The sequence below is a fragment of the Orycteropus afer genome, unplaced genomic scaffold (genome assembly GCF_000298275.1).
Source record: "Orycteropus afer afer isolate SDZICR_OR568_19922 unplaced genomic scaffold, OryAfe1.0 scaffold00017, whole genome shotgun sequence".
In the NCBI taxonomy this organism is placed as follows: Eukaryota; Metazoa; Chordata; class Mammalia; order Tubulidentata; family Orycteropodidae; genus Orycteropus; species Orycteropus afer.
The window spans coordinates 20,128,394-20,148,008 of NW_006921604.1; the positions used below are offsets into that span (position 1 = coordinate 20,128,394).

At 40.3% G+C, this 19,615-nt stretch overlaps 1 pseudogene; it reads right to left on the reverse strand.

The window, feature by feature from the left end:
- Positions 1-11,524: 11,524 nt before the first annotated feature.
- Positions 11,525-19,615, reverse strand: part of LOC103213808 — a 79,362-nt pseudogene continuing 71,271 nt past the window's right edge.

Genomic DNA, 19,615 nt, shown 5'->3' on the forward strand with positions numbered 1-19,615 from the left:
AACATCTTATAATACTAAGCTGCTTTCCTAAGCTTATTACTGGTTATACAAAGTAGTGGTGCCCCTGGGTGATTCAAAAGGTGCAAAAGGTTGGAAGTCTGAGTTCATCAAGAGGTGCTTCAGAAGAAAAGCCTAGAGATCTACTATTGAAAAACCAGCCTTGAAGGCCCTATGGAGAACAGTTCTGTTTTGACATACAGGTCATCATGAGTCAGAGCCAACTTGGCAGCAAATGGTATACTGAGTAGTACTTTCTTGTATTTCAGTATCTGTCCTGTTGTTGAGGAGCTCTGGTGGCACAGTGCCTAAGGCATTTGACTGCTAACCAGAAGGGTGGTGGTTCAAATCTACCAGCCACTCTGCCCATGAAAATTTACCACCTTGGAAAACCAAGGGGGGTCACTATAAGTAGGAATCGACTTGATGATAGTGGGTTTTTTTTTTTTTTGGTTTTGTCCTTTTGTTGTTGTGTGCCATTGTGGTACAGTGAATTACTTAACATGGCCCATCTAGCCATAGTCTTTGTAATTCCCACCAGACGACAGGGTGGGTCTATGGATATGAGGTGCTTGTGGCCCACCAAGGGCATTGGATAGCTTGTTAATAATGTAAATAAAGTGGATGATACCCTGATTGGGAGTAGGACCATACAAATAGGCATATGGAACCCTGAGGGTATTTGTCCCTTTTGCCATCTTGCTAGTCCTAAAATGAGTTATCCCACAGGTGAAAAGAGAGACCTCATGACCACCAAGAAAGAAAAGCTGAGTGGAGCACACCCTTTGGATCTGGAGTCCCATCAGTGGGTACTTCCTAAACCCAGGAGACAAAAAGCTGTAACAGGAGATGGAAAGAGAGAGTGAAAAGCAGTGGCAGAGAAACAGTGACAATAGAGGCAGCAGAACTAGGAGACTGGCAGAGGACAGTGCAGTGGGCTTCCCAGCCCATGGAGTGAGAAAGCTGAGTGCCTTGGGCAGAAAGCATACTGGCAGAGGTTGGGTGCCTCCAAGCACTTACTGGCAGAGCAAAAGAGATTTGTAACACTTGCTCAAGCAAAAGAGAGGTGGAGGGGTCACAGAACTGACAGGCCAAGTGCCAGAAGGAGGCCTGCTTGCAGGCACGGGTGAGAAGAAGCTGCCTTACCGAAGAACTGAACCTTGAGTCATTTCTGATCCTGTTACTTTCCCCAATAAACTTCATAATCATGAGTATTGTCTCTGAGTTCTGTGTGGCCACTGCCATGAAGTAGCAAACCCAGCTGGGAAGTAGAGTGCCATTTTGTTTCATGACGTTGATTACAATCCCCACAATATAACAGCACTCTTCCCTGTGGTTTTGATTTCCCTTTGTTCTTTCCTATCCATTCCTGCCTTCTGAGCCTTATCCCTGGACAAATGACGTCCTTTTGATCTCCTATGGTTGGTTGTTCTGAGAAGTGTGTACCTCCCTGGTGTTATGTAGGCCTGTCTATTTGGTTGAAAGTTGAGCCATTACAGTGAGTTCAGTTCCAGGCTTGAAAGGTGACTAAGGGCCATGGTCTTGAGTGTTCTACCCGTCTCTCAGACCAGTAACATTGGTCTTTTTCATTTTGAGTTTTGTTCTATGTTTTTCCTCCACTTTATCCAGGATCTCCAATTTTGGTTCCTTTCCAAGTGGTTGGCCATGGTAGCTGGACACCATCTAGTTCTTCTGGTCTGAGGAGCATGTAATCTGAGGTCCCCATAGTCCATTAACCTATTGGACTAATTGTTTCCATGAATCTTTGATTTTCTTCACTCTTCTTTGCCCTGAACAAGAAGAGCCTGATAGATGCACCTTAGATGACTGCTCACAAGCTTTAAGACCCCAGTCACTACTCACCAAAACAGGATGTGGAACACTGTCTTTATGAACTATGTTATGTCAATTGATCTTGATGTCCCCTGTGACTATGGTCCTGGGCCCACAGGCCTAGCAAGTGTTCCTTCAAGGTATTTGGTTACAGCTAAGAAGTTTGCATAACTTTGTCCCTGTTAGCTCTACTAAACACATGGACATTTTTGCATTGCACATAAATAAATGTATATGTAAAAATATTGTCTGCCAAACATATATATGGTTGTGAGTATAGTTCCATTTGCCCACCCTTACCTGGTCATCTTGCCTGCCTACCTATGCATCTACCTATGTATCCACGTGTAGATTAATGGCTGTTATTACTGATAATGCAGAATTTTGTATGCAATACAAATTTTTACCTTTGTTGTCTGTAATTCTTGTGGACCTCTCTGTGACTTCCTTTTCCTTAGTGCTGTTGTACTGGTCACCCACTTCTTTTCTATTGTCTTTCCCTTCACCCAAATAAATACTTATCTCTCACCTACGTAGAAAATTTCCCTCCCATTCCTGGTAACTATCAAACAATGTTTCTTTCTGTGTGTAAACGTTTCCTTGACTTTTTATAATAGTGAACTCACACAATATCTGTCCTTTGGTGGTTGACTCATTTTACTTAGCATAATATCCTCCAAGTTCATCCACAATATGTGATATTTCACAGATTCTATGTTATTCTTAATGTTGCATAGTATTCCATTGTATGTATATACCCTAGTTTGGTTATCTGTTCATCTGTTAGGCACTTAAGTTGTTTCCATCTATTTGCTATTGTGAACAGTGCTGTGATGAATATGAGTGTGCATATATCTATTTATGCCCCAGCTCTCATTTCTTTAGGATATATACCTAGTAGTAAGATTGCTGGATCAAATGGTATTTCTATTTCCAACTTTTGAAGGAAGTGTCATACTGTTTTCTACAGTGATTGCACCACCACCTGTATATGAGTGTTCCAATCTCTGCATACCCTTGCCAGCATTTATTTTCTGCTGAAGTGAGATGATATCTCATCATTGTTTTGATTTGCTTCTCTCTAATGGCTAATGAGGAGCTCTGGTGGTGTAGTGGTTAAAGCATTTGTCTGCTAACCAAAAGACTGGTGGTTCAAACTCACCAGCCATTCTGAGGAAGAAAGATGAGGCAATCTGCTTCCATAAAGATTTATAGCCTTAGAAACCCAATGAGAGTTGCTGTGAGTTGGAATTGACTTGATCGCAGTGAGGTTTTTTTTTTTTTTTTTTTTAAATGGCTAATGATTGTGAGCATTTCCTGAATATCTTTGGTAAAGTGTTCATGTCTTCTGACCATTTGTCAACTGGATTGTTTGTCTTTTTGTTGATGTGCTGAAATTTTCCATAAATTCCAGAGGTAAGTGTTGTTGGATATGTCATTGCCAAATATTTGTTCTCAATCTGTAAGTTGTCTTTTTACTCTTTTGGAGGAGTCTTTTGATGAGCATAAGAATTTAAGTTTTAGAAGGTCCCAGTTGTCTAGTTTATTTTCTGCTCTTTTGGCATTTTTGGTTATGTTTGATGGTCTATCTATGCCATAAATTAGAGCCCTGAATTTTATTTCCTATTTTTTCATTGATGAATTTTATAGTTTCAGGTTTTACATTAGGTCTTTGATCTATCTTGAGTTAGTTTTTGTATATGGTGTGAGGTATGGATCTTGTTTCATTTTCCTGCAAATGGATATCCAGTTTTGCAAGCACCAGTTATTAAAGAGACTGTCTTTTCCTCCATTTAATGGATTCTGGCCCTTTGTCAAAGATCAGCTGTCTGCAGGTGGATGGATCTACTTCTGGGTTGTCAAGTCTGTTCCACTGGCCTATTGTCTGTCATTGCACCAATACCAGGCTGTTTTGACCACTGTTGTTTGTATGATAGGTTTTGAGATCAGGAAGTGTGAGACCTTCTACTTTGTTCTTCTTCTTCAGTAGTGCTTTACTTATCTGAGGTCTCTTTCCTTTCCATACAAAATTAGTAATTGGTTTTTCCATGTCCTTAAAGAATGTTGAAGGAGCTCTGGTAGCATAGTGCCTAAGGCACTTGACTGCTAATCAGAAGGCTGGAGGTTCAAACCCATCAGCCACTTCTCAGAAGGAAGGTTGGACAATCTACTTCCGTAGTGATACCACCTCGGAAACCCAAGGAGGGGTCGCTATGAGTTGGGTCCGACTCAACAGCAGATAACAACAACAACAACAAAGAATGGTGATGGAATTGAGATCAGGATTACATTTTATCTATAGATTATTTTGGGTAGTATTGACATTTTCATGATGTTCAGTCTTCCTATCTATGAGCATGGCATTTTCTTCCATTTTATATGGATATCTTATAGTTTCTTGTAGTAATGTTTTGTGGTTTTCTTTGTATAGGCCTTTTGTGTTTCTGGTTTGATTTACTCATAACTATTTTTATCTTTTAGGTAGCTATTGTAAATGGTATTGTTTTTCTGATTTCCTTTTCAGAGATCTCTTTGTTGATGAGATCCTACTGTAGAGTAGAGAAATCCTACTGTTTTTTGTATGTTGTTCTCATACCTTGTCACTTATTTGTTGCCCTTTGTATGGAACATTTAATTTTTCCAGAGCTTCTCAAGACTTTTTTTTTGTTTTTGTCTTTGATTATGTCTTGGTGACTTTCTTTTGGCATCTGTCCTATGGAGTTCATTGAGCTTCTTGCATGGATATCTTTTCAACTTTCATGATATCAGGGAAGTTTTCTGCTAGCTAGTCCTGACTTTTTCTGTGTTTTTTTTCTTTTTCTTTTTTTTGTCTTCTCCAGTTTTGGAATTCCTAGCATACCTAAATTATTCTTCTTGATATTATGATACCACATGATTTTTAGGCTTTCTTCATTATTTTTTTCTGATTTTTCCTTCTACAAATTGATATCAAGGGATTTGTCTTTTAGTTGGCTGGTCCATTGTTCAGTCTGTTTTATTTTACTCTTTTGTCCTTCCAATATGTTATCTATCTCTGTAATTTTAACATTAATCTTCTGGAGTTCTAATGGCTGTTTTTGCATTCTTTCCAATTGTCTATTTATTTTGTCATTCCTCTTGTCTTATTTTCTTGAATTCTTCTAGGGTATTGTCTGTCTTTTCCTTAATTTTGTTTGTCATTTCTTTGAGTTCTTGGAAAGATTTTATATATATATATATTGCCCTTTGTATGGAACATTTAATTTTTCCAGAGCTTCTCAAGACTTTTTCTTTGTTTTTGTCTTTGATTATGTCTTGGTGACTTTCTTTTGACGTCTGTCCTATGGCGTTCTTCCTCAGGGATGTTTCCCAATTAGTTTGGTCACTTGTTTGTGGTATCTTGCCCTGTTTCTTTGTTTGAATTGAAGTTATTTGTTGTTTCCAAGATATTTTGGAATCATTGTTTTTATTTGTTCATTGTGTGTTGGTTTGTTTCACCCTGATGTTTTGTTTTGCTTTGTTTTGATATATCTGGGCAGATGGGGCAAGCATGCTTCTTGGGTTGCTAGTTTGGAAGCACTAGGGTAGTCCCCACCTGTCTCTGGGGAGGTAGAATAACTATTGGGAATGTGGACTAGGGTCTCTGTTGGTCATGAAAAGGAGCTGTTGGTAGGATAAGCAAGAGTTCTCCATCATCTGTCTTTGATCCAGTGGTACAGCTGTGGGTGGTGGTACTTGCGCATTGGATGAGGTGGTAGGTAGTAGGTGTCATAAGTATGGCTGACTAGTGAGGAATTAATGTCCACTCCTGGTGGTTGGGGCAAGGAAAATAAAGAAGACAAAGAAATGAAAAAAAAAAAAAGAGGGGTGAATGAGAAGAAAGATGGGTAAAAATAAAAGAAGAAGAGGAAGAAATAAATAAAAAGGAAGAAAAAGTAGAAAAAAGAAAAGGATAAGAAGAAAAAAGAAAAGAAAAGAAGGAACGAAAGGGTAGGGGTGGTAAACGGTGTTGCTATGATCACCTGGCAGCAGGGCAGCAGATGGCTTTGGTGTGACCTACAGGAATGGGTGCCCACAGAGTGGGTAGAAGCCTGGCACATGTGCCTTAGACAGAGGAGGCTTCAGGAAAGCACATTTTGTGTCCAGTGAGAGGAAGACCTGTCAGTGACACAGGAATAAGCGAGTAGAATCGTAGCTCTGTCTTTTTGAGGCATGGTGAGGTGAGTGGCTGGGCTGCTGGTGGGAGGAGGCAGCCCAAGGCATCAGGTGAGAAGAGAGAGACCAGCAGGATGTCCTTAGTTACTGAGTTAGTGAAAGTTGGAAGGGGCCTCACTCCTGGTCACCAGGAAGTTGTGGTGGTGAAAGTAGAGAAAGCACCTCTCTGGTTACAATTCACTAATTCACTGGTATGGGCCCTGTGCACTTCTGAGTGTGTGCAATGGAATATCCAGTTCCTGCCCAGACTCAGTCAAGTGAGGGGCTGCCTGGAGTCCAGCATCTCCACCCACCACCCTACAGGCCTTCCCTTTCATGTAGACCCTCAACCCAAATGACTAGTGTTCACTAGCAGTGAGTTGTTTCATCTCCCTTCACTGACTTCCTCCTCACTCTGCAGTCACCAGTGCCACAGGGAGTCTCCTCTGTTTCCCTGCACCTTCCTCTCCTCTGTTTTCCCTGCACTTTCCTCTCCCAGATCTAGTGTCTATTTTACTCACCTTGATTCACTCCAGATCTGTCCACACTGTGTCTCTGTCTCAGTGTGGATTCTGTGAAGTTGATTTCTCCTTGCCCTTATATGATGTCTTCTGTGTCTCAAAATGGCCATATTTTATCAGGTCCAAGTTTATGCTCTTTCCCCAGTCACTGTCCTTGATTCATCTCCTCTTGCAATCAGTGCTCAGTCTAACTCTTTATCCTCTCATTTGATGTGCAAAGTTGCAGAATCATCATGTGCATTTGTTTTAATTGGTTTTTCCTGGTTTCTGCTGTAGAAAGATTGGGAGAAGAGTGTCACCAGGATGCTGTCTTCTCTCCACCTCCACCCTCAAGCTTTGTTTCTTTCCTTGGATAATGTTTACTGCTTCATTTTCATGATTGTACTGTCATTAGGCTTGCATTTTGAAGATCAGAATGACATTTCTAGTTCATATTTTCCACTGAGCTCTCATTGGAGAATCTAGCCAAGTAAAACCAGTGTTTGGGCCACTACTTGGAATGTGGGTCAAATAGCTCTTAGAAACTTGAATTATTAATGCCAGACTTTGGATCATTTCCTCTTATTACAGTCACTGATCTAAACACAATACAAATGTTACATTTGCCAATGCCTGATAACCTAATAACCTGACACAGCGGCTGCAACCACTGACACATGAGCTCAAGCATAGCAAGGACTATGAGGATGGGGCAGGACAGGGAAGAATTTCATTCTGTTGTATGTAGAGTAGCTATGAGTCAGAATCAACTTGACAGCACCTAACAACAACAACAACAATAACCTGTAAAATAAATGATATTAGGGACTGAAAGAAGTAAGGCAGTGGGCAGGGAAATCTTTTAAAGTGTTAGAAAATTGAATCCATAACCCTAAAATGATGTGTCATCTGATCTCCAACAACCCCTAGGCTCATGGATTACACAAAAGAAAAATGTCTTTCTTAATTTGTTAATCCTATCTCCATCCCAGAGTTTCCTGTTTTATTCACTTTCTATTTAAATTGTGAATTTCCACCTCATTTTGATTCTCTTATTCTCAAATAACTATCACCAGGACCATTCATCTTCCTAGGTTTTAATTTCTTCCTATTCCCAGCTAGGCTGTTTATATTGAAGATGGCACCTTGGGCATAAGAGACATGAGACAGGAAAGCCAGTCACTATCAGAAAACAAATACTAACAATGCAACATGAATGTGAATGATTTTCCCTTGAATCAGTGAACAAATACCATCTGTTTTTACCTTTGCCCTTTCTGTCTTTTCTGATGAGTGCTTCAGAGGATAGAGATCTGAGTGTTGGCTGAAACACAAAAGCAAGTGATTAGAGGACAAGAATCCTGCCTGAGGTGCCTAAGTCAAAACCATCTAGATTTAGTCCCGACTTCAATTCACAGTATGATTCCTCTTTGTTAAGATTGTAATAATGGTGCTCAAAGCTATACTTTAAAGTCTGCTTTAGGTCCTTTTTTTGGGATGGAATGAAAGGCATGTTGGGTTCAGGGATATATGGGGATGAAAGAAAAATTCTGTGTATGCCCGCGTGCATGTGCATGTGTGTATGCATGTGTTTGTGTGTGCATGCCTGTCTAGGCATACACACTTGCAGAGCACCAAGGGAACCTCAGGAATTAGCTGTGAATTCTTTTCTAAGTGTGTTGTTGGCACATGCAAAAGGGAGCATTTAGATCAGAATCGTTTTCTATTCACCTGGCAACCAAATGACTCTGGCAGGAAAGTATACTGCTGGAGTAATCTCAGAATCTTCCCCCTGTGCTTAATCCAGGACACTCTATCCTGTCTTATCTTAGAAACAAGCCATAGAGGCATAAACCAGCTGGTCAGCTGTGCTATTACAAAAGAGGAAAGTTGGATTCAGGCTTGGAGCAAATGGTAATACCCACCTCAACTAGGATTAAATGCATAGAAAAGTTTCAACTAAATTACATATTTAAAGGAGCAAAGGAACATTAAGAGATCGCCTCAGATTATATGGAATGCTTTAGGGATTTTCTCAAGGTCTCTGTACTTGATAATAAGACCTCTGTTTTCAAATTATGATTTCATACTCTTTAGAAACACCATAAAAAGTGAAAAACCTGTTACTGTTCAATTGATTCATACTCATAGCGACCCTATAGGATAGAGTAGTACTGCCCCATAGGTTTTACAAGGCTGTAAATCTTTGGAAGCAGACAGTCACATCTTTCTCCAGTGGAGTGTCCACTGGATTAGAACCACCTACCTTTTGGCTAACAGCAGAGTACGTACCCATTAAACCACCAGGGCTCAGAATGGTGAAAAGCGGGGAAGGGTCAATTTTTTTTTTTTTTTAACAAAGATTGTATATTGATATATGATAAATAATTAATTTGATTCTTAGGTACCTGATTCCTGCTTAATTTTAACATGCTTTGCATAATTTTAGAATCCTTAGGTAGGACAGAATTAAGCATCAGAGTGTGTGAGATCGAAAGGTGCAGTCCCCATCTAGCAAGCACACATATATCCTTCACATTCTGCTGGGCAGCACAGCCTAGTTAGAAGGAAGGTGGCTGGAATGTTGATGGAATTAAGATCAGGATTACATTTAGATTACATTATAGATTGATACTTTGGGAAGGAGATCACCAGTCCTTTCTTAACAGGTGCCTCTGGGTAAACTCAAACTGCCAATCTTTGGTTAGCACTGAGTGCTTAGATGCATAGATATAATGCATTCATATATCACTTAATATATCAATGGATATATTTATATATTTAGGTGGTTGTAAACTTATTTGGGAATTTCACATATGCACATTGGGAACTAGAGGGAAAATGGTATATTTTGTCAAATTAAGGAAGCTTTTCAAACATGTTGGTTACTTGGTGCAAAGCCACACATGAATTTTGAAAATGTCAAAATTTGTTTACCCTTAGTAAGACACAATTTCCTGTTTGGGGGCCTGGAAAGAAGCAAGTCTTTTAAAGAAGATTCATTAGAAATCTTCTAAAATGTTCCTGGACATTAAAAAAACAATAGTTGGCTGAATTAAGTTAAAATGTAGTGGAAACATAGAGATTATGTTTCACCTAAAGTACAACATGAAGTTCAGCAGCCACAGTAAAGTTAGAAAAAGTCCAGGAAGAGAGACAGATTTGGTTTTGCTGAGCTCAAAATAGTTGAAAATAATTGGTGATGTTTGACAAAACCAAGACGCCAACCTCCCTTTGAAATGAACTCTTATGTGCAAAAAACAAGGGGATTTGCCCACTAATTCTTTTCATGTTAATTGATGGTTGTAATTTATGAAAACATGGATGGTTATAAGACAACACAGATTCACCAGTAAAACTCTCCAGACATGTAGTGAGTATCCTTGGCAATAATTGATTCTTTGATATTTCACAGGGGCCACAGTGAAAACATTTTGATACAGGCACAACATATTAACACTTAACCCTTAGAGGTAAAAGGCTGGGAAGAGAAGTCAACAGTCATTTCAATCTCATCTTCCATCATCAAGATGAATATTGTTGGCTTACGATCTAGAAGGGGAGGAGGTGCTAAGAGGGAAAGATAGAAGTGCAAGTGCTGGAGAAGAAGAAGGGAGAGAGTAGAAAGAGAGGGAGTAGAGGTGATTAGAAAGATATAAATGAAAGCTGTGCAACCTCTTCCTGATTTAGAAGCTATTCAGAAAATAAAAGCTCCTGTGAAAATACACCTAAACCCAGTAATTAAGTTGGCAAGGGGGTAAGGGCTGCTCTTCAAAGAAAAAGTCATAAGGATAAAGTAGATAGCAAACCTTCCTAAGTATATGGTTAAGTTTCTAACTAAAGCAGTTCCCTCTTTGTATGTACTTATTTCCTTGGGAGCTCTGGTGGCATAGTGTCTAAGGCATTTGACTGCTAACCAGAAAGCTGGCGGTTCAAGCCCACTAGCCAGTCCTTGGAAAAAAGGTTGAGCAATTTACTTCCATAGTGATACTGCCTTAGAAACCCAAAGAGGGGTCACTATTAGTCAGATCCAACTTCACAGCTGTGCATTGTGTTGCATTATTTCCTTACATGCAGGTTTTCTATTGTCTTAAAAAGAAAATGGCAGCTGCCAAGTTTCTGTTTGGAGTGATGAAACACTTTTGGAAATAGTGGTGATGGTTGTACAACATGGTGAATGGAGCTAATGTCACTGAATTGGATACTTAGCAATGGCAATATTTTTGTTATATATTTCACCAGAATAAAACTTAAAAAAATACTTTATCTTGAAAAAAAAATGGCAGCTATTCATTCCATAGGTAATAGTCACCTATGATGGCATAGGCATTTTCAAAATGCACAATATTTATCCTGTTTAACCATAATCATCTAACTTCATCACTAAAAAATCATGAGGAAAAAGGCATCCCAAATTATTATTTTGTTTTGGTTTGGGCGTTTCGAGTAAGGAATCAAAATTCATTTGCTATTCTGAAGATATCCAGTGATTTTAAATCCCTTAAGATAGGTAGGAAGAAGAGAAAGGAGGTTAGATGACAAAAGTAAAACAAAAATCCTATTTCTTCCCTTTGAAAACCAACCTTTCAAAAAAAAAAAAAAAAGAGCAAGTCTGGTTGAGGAGTTTGAGCCGGGACAGTCAAGAATCACTTCCATTGGCTCTGAAATCCAGTATGGAAAAGCCAGCTACTGCAGTAGAAAAATGAGCTTTAGGTGTATGGTATCAAATACAGTTTCTTCATGGATGAGTAGTGAGCTCAATTCCTTCTTTATTCTAGAAACATTAAGTGTCACTCTATGTCTGGCCTTTTGCTAGCCCATCACGGGTGGCTTGGTTGGGGTATCTAGATAAATAATTTTTTCCTGCTTTAATCTATTATTTTGACATATTTAGACACAACCAAAAAGTCAAATTTTAATTCTGAATGTCACCAACTCCCTGTTCTTTATGGGGATAACACTTTTTCCTCTTGCCTCTGGCAGTGGATTCTTGAAGGATCATTGATTGCAAACTCGTTGGCTTAAGGAATTCTGGTCAAGACTCCGGAACTAATGTGCAGATCTGAAAAGAATGTGTGCGTTGGGTGATTGTGTCCCTGAAAAAGTCAAACAAACAAAAACAAGTTAGGAATGTCTTCAGCTTCCCAGTTATCATGCTTTCTCATTTATAAACTGTGTATTTATGGAAAGTAAGTTTTTCTGAGTGAGCTGTTTTTAGTAACATTCCAGAAGTAAGAAACTCAAGGTCTGTTTTGCTTAAATTGGAAAGAAAAATGCGGAAGGAGGGGAATAGGGGAAAATAGTGAAGCAAACAGTTTAGCAAAAAAAACTGACTAATGGAGCCTGATTTGGTGAAGCTAGTGTTTTCCTTAAGGTTTTGTCTGGACACCTGGTGAGCACTGCTGGGGCGAAGGTCTCCAGATCTTGGCATGGTTTCCCATGGCTTTATAATCTGAATTGATTCTTTTCCATGACTGCCCTTGGCAGCTAAAACCAAAACCAAACTCACTGTCATCGAGTCGGACCTGATTCATAGTAACCCTTCCTTGGGTTTTCCAGGTGGAAATAGATGGAATATATATAGGTGGAAGTAGATTGCCCAACCTTCCTTCTGAGGAGTGGCTTGTGGGTTTGAACTGCCAACCTTCTGGTTAGCAGGCAAATGCTTTAGGCACTAGCCACCAGAGCTCCTCCCTTGGCAGCTAGAGGACTAAATCCAGATGCAAATGGGTTTTATTTGTCTAGCTCAGTGTTTCCCTTCATTCATTATTGCCTTCACACATAAATGCCACCGGCCTGGCCACTATAAACTTATGATTTTAAAACCCCTGTACCCTCTCTTGGGGCAGTGATGATAGCTCAGTGGTAGAATTCTCTCCTTTCATGCTGGAGATTCAGTTCGATTCTCAGTGACACACTCATGGACAGCCACCACCTGTCTGTCAGTGGAGGCAAATGTGTCGCTGTGATGCTGAATATGTTTCAGCAGCGCTTCTAGACTGAGACAGACTAGGAGAAAGGCCTGGTGATCTGCTTCTGAAAAATCAGCTGAAAACCCTGTTGATCCTGTTGTGCATGGGGCACCATAAGATGGAGGTCGGCTCAATGGCAGCTAACGACAATCATGTCCCCTCTGTGAAGGTTCATAGACTTTTTTTTTTTTTTCAGTTGCGCTTTGGGTGCAAATTTATGCAGCAGATTTATTTTATATTCAACAGTTCATGAGCATTTGATTTCACAGCCCTGATTACCATCCCCAACCATAAAAAACACTCCTTCCCTCTCTTCCCCATGACCACCCCATGCCTGTGCCCTTCTCATCCATGCATTTCTGTCTGTCCAGCTTTCCCTAAGGTTCATAGACTTTAAGAGTGTATTCCATAGGACACAAACACAAGGAAGAAATGGTACCTGCCTACCAAATATCCTATCACTACCTTGGCACCTACCAGGCAGGTTTTCTTTCTCTTTTAAAGTGAATTTTTATTATGATTTGGGTGAAAGTTTACAGAGCAAATTCATTCTCTATACAAGAGTTCACACACATTTTATTTCATGACATTGACTGCAGTCATCATAATGTAACAGTTCTCTTCCCACTTCCTCCCTGCAGTTATCTCTTCCCTGTGTTGCAGATGAATTATTATTTTTTTTTCATGCTGTACCTCCTGCCAGGAAGGCACTTCAACCTTTTGTGTGTGTGTGTGTGTGTTTTGGGTGAAAATTTATAGAGCAAATTCACTTTCCATACAGCAGTTCACACACAGGTTGTTTCATGACATTGACTACAATTTACCACAATGCATCAGCTCCCCTCCCACTTCCTCCCCATAGTTACCTCTTCCCTGCCTCCATCCCTCCATGCACTCCTGCCCCTGAGCTGTCTCCTTGTACATAAACAGCCATTCTTTCTCCCATGATTAGAGAACAATACAGCCCTTCTTTCTCCCATGATTAGAGATACACTCCAAGGAGTTTATCTACCTCAGGTAAATGTTCAACTCATATGCCTATCTTTTGTTTGACTGGAAGCCACAGGTGTGGGTTCATTCCAGACCTGAAGGGCAGCTAGGGGCCATAGTCTTAGTGGTTCTACCAGGCTCTATCAGACCCCACCCTTTTTTTTTTTCCCAAATGATTTTGAGTTTTGTTCCACATTGTTCTCCTTTTCTATCCAGGATCTCCTACATAGATCCCCCTCTGAGTGGTTGACAGTGGTAGCTGGGCACCATCTAGTTCTTCTGGTCTCATAGTTGTATACATGAGGATCACATGGTGTACCAGTCACTAGGACTAATTGTTTCCATGAATCTTTGGTTTTCTTCATTCTTCTTTGCTCTGGACAAGGAGAGACCCATTGTTGCATCTAGATGGCTACTTGCAAGCTTTTAAGATCCCAGTTGCTACTCACCATAATAGGAGGTGGAACAATGTTTTGTGTTATATGTTATGCCAATTGAGCTTGATGTTCCCTGTGACTATGGTCTTGAGCCCACCAGTTCAACTACTTGGTCCCTCTGGGTAGCTGGCTGTGACCAAGAAGTGACTACAATGTTGTCCCTTGTCAGCTCTACTATACACAGGCAGGTTTTCTTGTACACACAGCCTTGGTTTTAGAAACTATGGCTTTGCCAGTTGACCCAGCCACACAGGCCCACCCACTGTTGCCTCCCAGCAGACTCTAGCCTCATGGCACGAGAACTTATCTAGTCTCCTAGAGCCTTACTGAACAAATGGGGACAGCTAACACTGAACTAGAACTTTCCCTCCTTGTGGCTCATGCTAGGATAAACACCTGCAGCCTCACTCTCCCATAGCTCCACATAGGCACTGATGTCAATCTTGTTATGAATCTGCATATTTTGTTATCTTTCCTATGGCTGATGGGGCCTTCCGTGACAGTGTATTTGAGCCTAATAAGAAGATGACATCAAGCCCTCCAGCCCTTGGGGCTGTTTTGGACTCTTACAAAGATTTGAAGTCTAGAGTGGGGATATATTGCCTAAAAGTTTTGTAGAAAAGCAGTTTATAGAAAAACAATATATTAAAAGCTTTGGCTTATCTCTATGGCCAGGGGTTGGCTGGCTTTGTTGCTTAACAAAAATTGTGGAATAGTTTCCACTCACAACTGCCTAGGTACCAGCTGATATCCACGTCTATAGCTATCACCTACCCTGCAAGAGCTAAGAAGGTATTCTTCAAAATTGCATATGCTGCAAATTTAGTTCTTTCCCTAAGAACAATTCTGGTACCAGCTCTTAAGATTATTTTGTATGTATGTGATTGTTAAAGTATTACTTACTAATTTTAAAAATAAGATATATCATTTCTTCCACTATTTATAATTAGCCATTATTAACAGTTGGGTTTTGGAAGGAATATTGGGTGATCTACTTCCATAGTGATACTGCCTCGGAAACCCAAGGAGGGATCGCTATGAGTCGGGGACGACTCAATGGCATATAACAACAAAATCATTTTTCCAAGAAATAAAATAACTAGATATGAACAAAATTATAATTATTCTGTACATTCTTTTGGATAATTTTATTTCCATTTAAAATTTTGGTGAACACTTTCTTCTCAGAAAAGAAAATTTCTATTATGAAAGCAATAAAATTGAATAAAGACCCATTGTCATCTAGTCGATTCCAACTCATAGCACCCTAGAGGACAGAGTAGAACTGCTCATAGAGTTTCCAAGGCTGTATATCTTTATGGAAGCAAACTGCCCTCCCGAGGAACTCTTGGTAAGTTCAAACTGCTGAACTTTTGGTTAGCAGCTGAATGCTTTAAACACTCGTTTTGGTTCTGTAGTGTTGTTCTAACAGAAACACCAGAGGTGGGTGGCTTTAACAAACGGATTTATTCTCTTACAGTTTAGGAGGCTAGAAGTCCAAGTTCAAAGTGCCAGCTCTAAGGGCTGGGGGAAAGCCCTTTGACCTTGAGCTTCAGCTCTGCCTCTTGCTCCTGGCCCATTAGAGCTGGAGATGTCTCTTAACTCAGGCAGCTGCTGGGGCTGCTGAGGCTGACAAATCCAAGGCCAACGAGAAAATGGCACAGTCCAAAGATTATCGAGCTACATGGCTGACCACTAGTTCAAGTCCAGAAACAGTCTCAAGATTGGCGGGCCACTGAGATAAAGACTTGGCCAAATGCAGCATCCAGATGGGCCAAAAAGCTCAGAGACCCTTTTTTAAAGCTCCTTCTTATATACTGGAAGCAGACCACATCCCAAAGGCAGTTACTCAGATGCTCCAGTAGATTCCACCATGGAGTTAATTACAAGTGTCATCATGGGGAATAACTACATCCAGCTGCCCAGCCACTCAACTAGGCCCAGCCAGAGTTGACTTAACTATCACACCACTGCACCACCAGAGCTCTCTAAAATAGAAGAATAGAAAACAACTTAAATTACATAGAATGTATGAAATGAAAGGTAAAAGTCTCTTACTTCATCTTGAACCCCTTCTACACACAGACAGAACTACCTTTAACTATTTCTATTTGTTGCCCTTCTAAAACAATTTAAAATCCCATGTTTATACTTCTATTAGAACATTATTATCCTTGGACTGCATTTATTAACTTTCATAGTGTAAGTGGGGCATTTGGCTCATAAACATTTCCTCTATCCTCTTTGCCTCTCCCCAGTGTTTATATTTAATTCTTCTATTCCACTTTTATAACTTTCAAAATGTACTTAAGCTTCAATTTCTTATTACATCATATGTAGCAATTTCCTCTTGACTTTCCCACAGACAAGTGGAGGAAAGGAATATTCCCTACGACTGTATATCTCTTCTTCACCTCTTTACCTCTTCCCTAACTTTTCACCAATTCCATTACTTTTTTTAAAAAAACATATATAATGTTCATTATGTTGGCATTCTCTTCTTCAACTATATTGGATTTGTCCATTTGTACTTTCCCTACAAGTTGCTATTAAATACTGAAAGCAATGAAGTTTTATAATATTATGACAATGCAAATATTGTTAGTCAAGAGAACCATGTAGTAAGGTTGGATGTATAAATCCAACCTCTATCACTTAAGTTGTGCCTCTTGAAGGGAAAAGACAACTTTTTTTTTTTTTTGGTTTTTGCCATTAGAGGTGTATCTAAGGTATGAATGGTATGGCACATTCCCTGAGTGCCACTTGGAGGGGGCACAGCTGAGTAGCTTCTATTAACCAGTGCAGTTTTCATTGCCAGCTGTGAGAGATCATACAGTAAGTTAAAACTAATCCTTTTGTATTTGAGAGCCTCCATGGGTCAAGGCAGACTGTGTGTTCCTGCTCTGCTGAGTGTACAAAGAGAAGAAATGGGGGGGGGGGAATGATTTTGAACTCATCATAGACCATTTTTCATCAGTAAAAACAAGGAAGATGCAGTTGTAATTTTCACATAGTGGCAAAATATGTTAAAAGACTAATAAGCTAGACTTGTGACAGTGGCATACTTTCAGTGCTTGCCATCAACGTTGTTTTCCGTAGATACACCTCTGTTGCTATGGGTCATAAACTATGGGATAAAGTGCCCTTGGAGGCACAGCAATGAATACACAGAGCACCATGGGATATATCAAATTTTAGTGGGAAATTCTGAAATATTTGGCATCTGTCAGACATCATGTGAACTACTAGGTTGAAGTAGTTTGTGGTTTCAATGGTATGTGATGTTTTGTTTGATGTCAATGGCAGTTGTAATAAAATAAAATAAAGCTTTCAGGGAAGAAATTTGAGTGATGGTGTCCAATCTGATTGTAATGTTTGAAAAGTTGTGCAATGCCCAATAAGTGCTCACCCAAACAATCAGAAATTGTGGTTATTAAAAAATGGAATAAGAATATTCTTTCTTCTTTAATTAATTAATTAATTATTCAGATGGCTAGGAGCTCTGGTAGCATAGTGGCTAAGACACTTGCCTGCTAACCAGACGGCTGGCGGTTCAAACCCACCAGCCACTCCTCGGAAGGAAGGTTGGGCAATCCTACTTCCGTAGTGATACTGCCTCGGAAACCCAAGGAGGGGTCGCTATGAGTCGGGGCCGACTCGACGGCACATAACAACAACAACAACAACTATGTTGCTAGGAGCTCTGGTAGCATAGTGCCTTGACTGCTAACCAGAAGGGTGGTGGTGCAAACTCACTAGCCACTCCTCAAAAGGAAGGTTGGGCAATCTACTTCTGTAGTGATACTGCCTTGGAAACCCAAGGAGGGGTCGCTATGAGTCAGGGCCGACTCGATGGCACATAACAACAACAACAACAACAACACTATGTTGCTGAGGGCAGTGGTGGTTCAATGGCCGAATTCTGGCCTTCCATGTGGGAGAGCCTGATCCGATTCCTGGCCAATGCACCTCACGTACAGTCACCATCCTTTCCTTTTTGGAGGCTTGAGTATTGCTATGACGAGACTTTAGTGGAGCTTCTAGAGTAAGCCAGACTAGAAAGAAAGGCCTAGTGATTTATATCTGAAAATCTGTGTACGGAAACCTTGTGTATCAAACAGTCTTATATGCAACTGGTCATGGAGATGGTTCAGGACTGGGCAGCTTTTCATCCTATTGTGCATAGGTCTGCCTGGATGGCAGCTAACAACAACCGTGTTGTTAGGACACAAATGCTTAAGTTGTTTGAATCTAGCTACTTCAGAAACAGAATGCTTAGGTCTTATTTGGCCTAGGAACACCTTAAAATAATTTATGAGACCCTAAGAGGGCTGCAACCCCAGAACATGTAAGAACGAACCTCTACTCTGAAGGATGATCTTTTCTTGCACGTATGGATGAGATGATGTAACCTATACATTCCTGGCACCAGGGCTCATCCCCACCCTTGCTTTATTGAATTTCCTAACTAGTGCCCTAAGGACCTCTGCTTTAGCACAGGTAGCCAAACATGAGTCATTTGTCCCAGGCAAAAACTAGTCATAGTAGAAGTAGAACAAAGACAGACAATTCTTGGCTTTCAAGTTAAAAAATGAAAACACAATTAAAAACTCCTCTGTCCAGGTATGAGAAAGGAAGTTTGCAGAGCACAGTTGGGCAGATCAGTTTATCTTCTACTCACTACTCCGGCCCTCACCCAAGCCTAGATAAAGGGACGGAAGGGGCAGAGTAGGAGATGATACAAGGGAGCTAGATTGTGGTGGAGAGTCCTTGCCATGTCTGTGGCAGGGAACAGAACTATCAGTAAGCTTAGGAGTCCGCAGTTAGAGGGTCCTTGTGCTCACTGCCTCAGGGATGTCCAAAAGTGCAAATAAGTCCCCCAGAGTCTCCCTGCTTATGGTGCTAGCCACAGCTCTGGATGAAAAGAATGCTTTGGAGTGATGGTAGTTGTGGTGGGAATTGTAAGTGAATGGATTTCAACCTGAAATGATCAAGAAAAAGACTAAGTTTGCCTAGAAATGACTTGCTTCATTTTCTCCATTAGGTGGAATGAGGGCTCAAGGTAAAAGTTTAAAAATAACTTTTAGGGAAATAAACGAAGTTACATTTTTACATATTTGAATTTACAGATAGAACAGTGTCATCGATTTGTGAGCATTTTCTTTATAACAAAGATTTGAAGAACTAAAAAATCTTTGAGATTCAATGGAATCCAGGTATAGGCAGAGATCTAAACTTACTAAGTGGTCTTATGTGCTTGTGCTCTGCTGGGCATTGTTCAGATGAAGACGTGTCTACTCATTCATTTATTTGACAAACCTCTGCTGAGTACTAGTTTGAGTATTCAAGACAAAGAACCGAACAGCACAGATCAAATCCCTGCTTTCTTGAAGTCTACAGCTTAACTAGGGAGAAAATAAAGCAAAGTAGCAACATACTATAATATAAAGAATAGTAAATATCATGAGGAAAATAGCAGCATGTAGAACTAGAATGGCAGGATAGAGGTAGGGGAAACCAGGAAAGGACAGAGTCACAAAGCCAAACCAAGAAGTATTTCAGGCTGGAGGGATTGCCAGACCTTTCTTCTGTGGGATACTGAATGGGTTCGAACCACCAACTTTCAGGTTAGTAGTCAGTCATGAACTGCTTGTGTCACCCAAGGATCTCTCTCTCTCTCTCTCTCTCTCTCTCTCTCTCTCTCTCTGTGTGT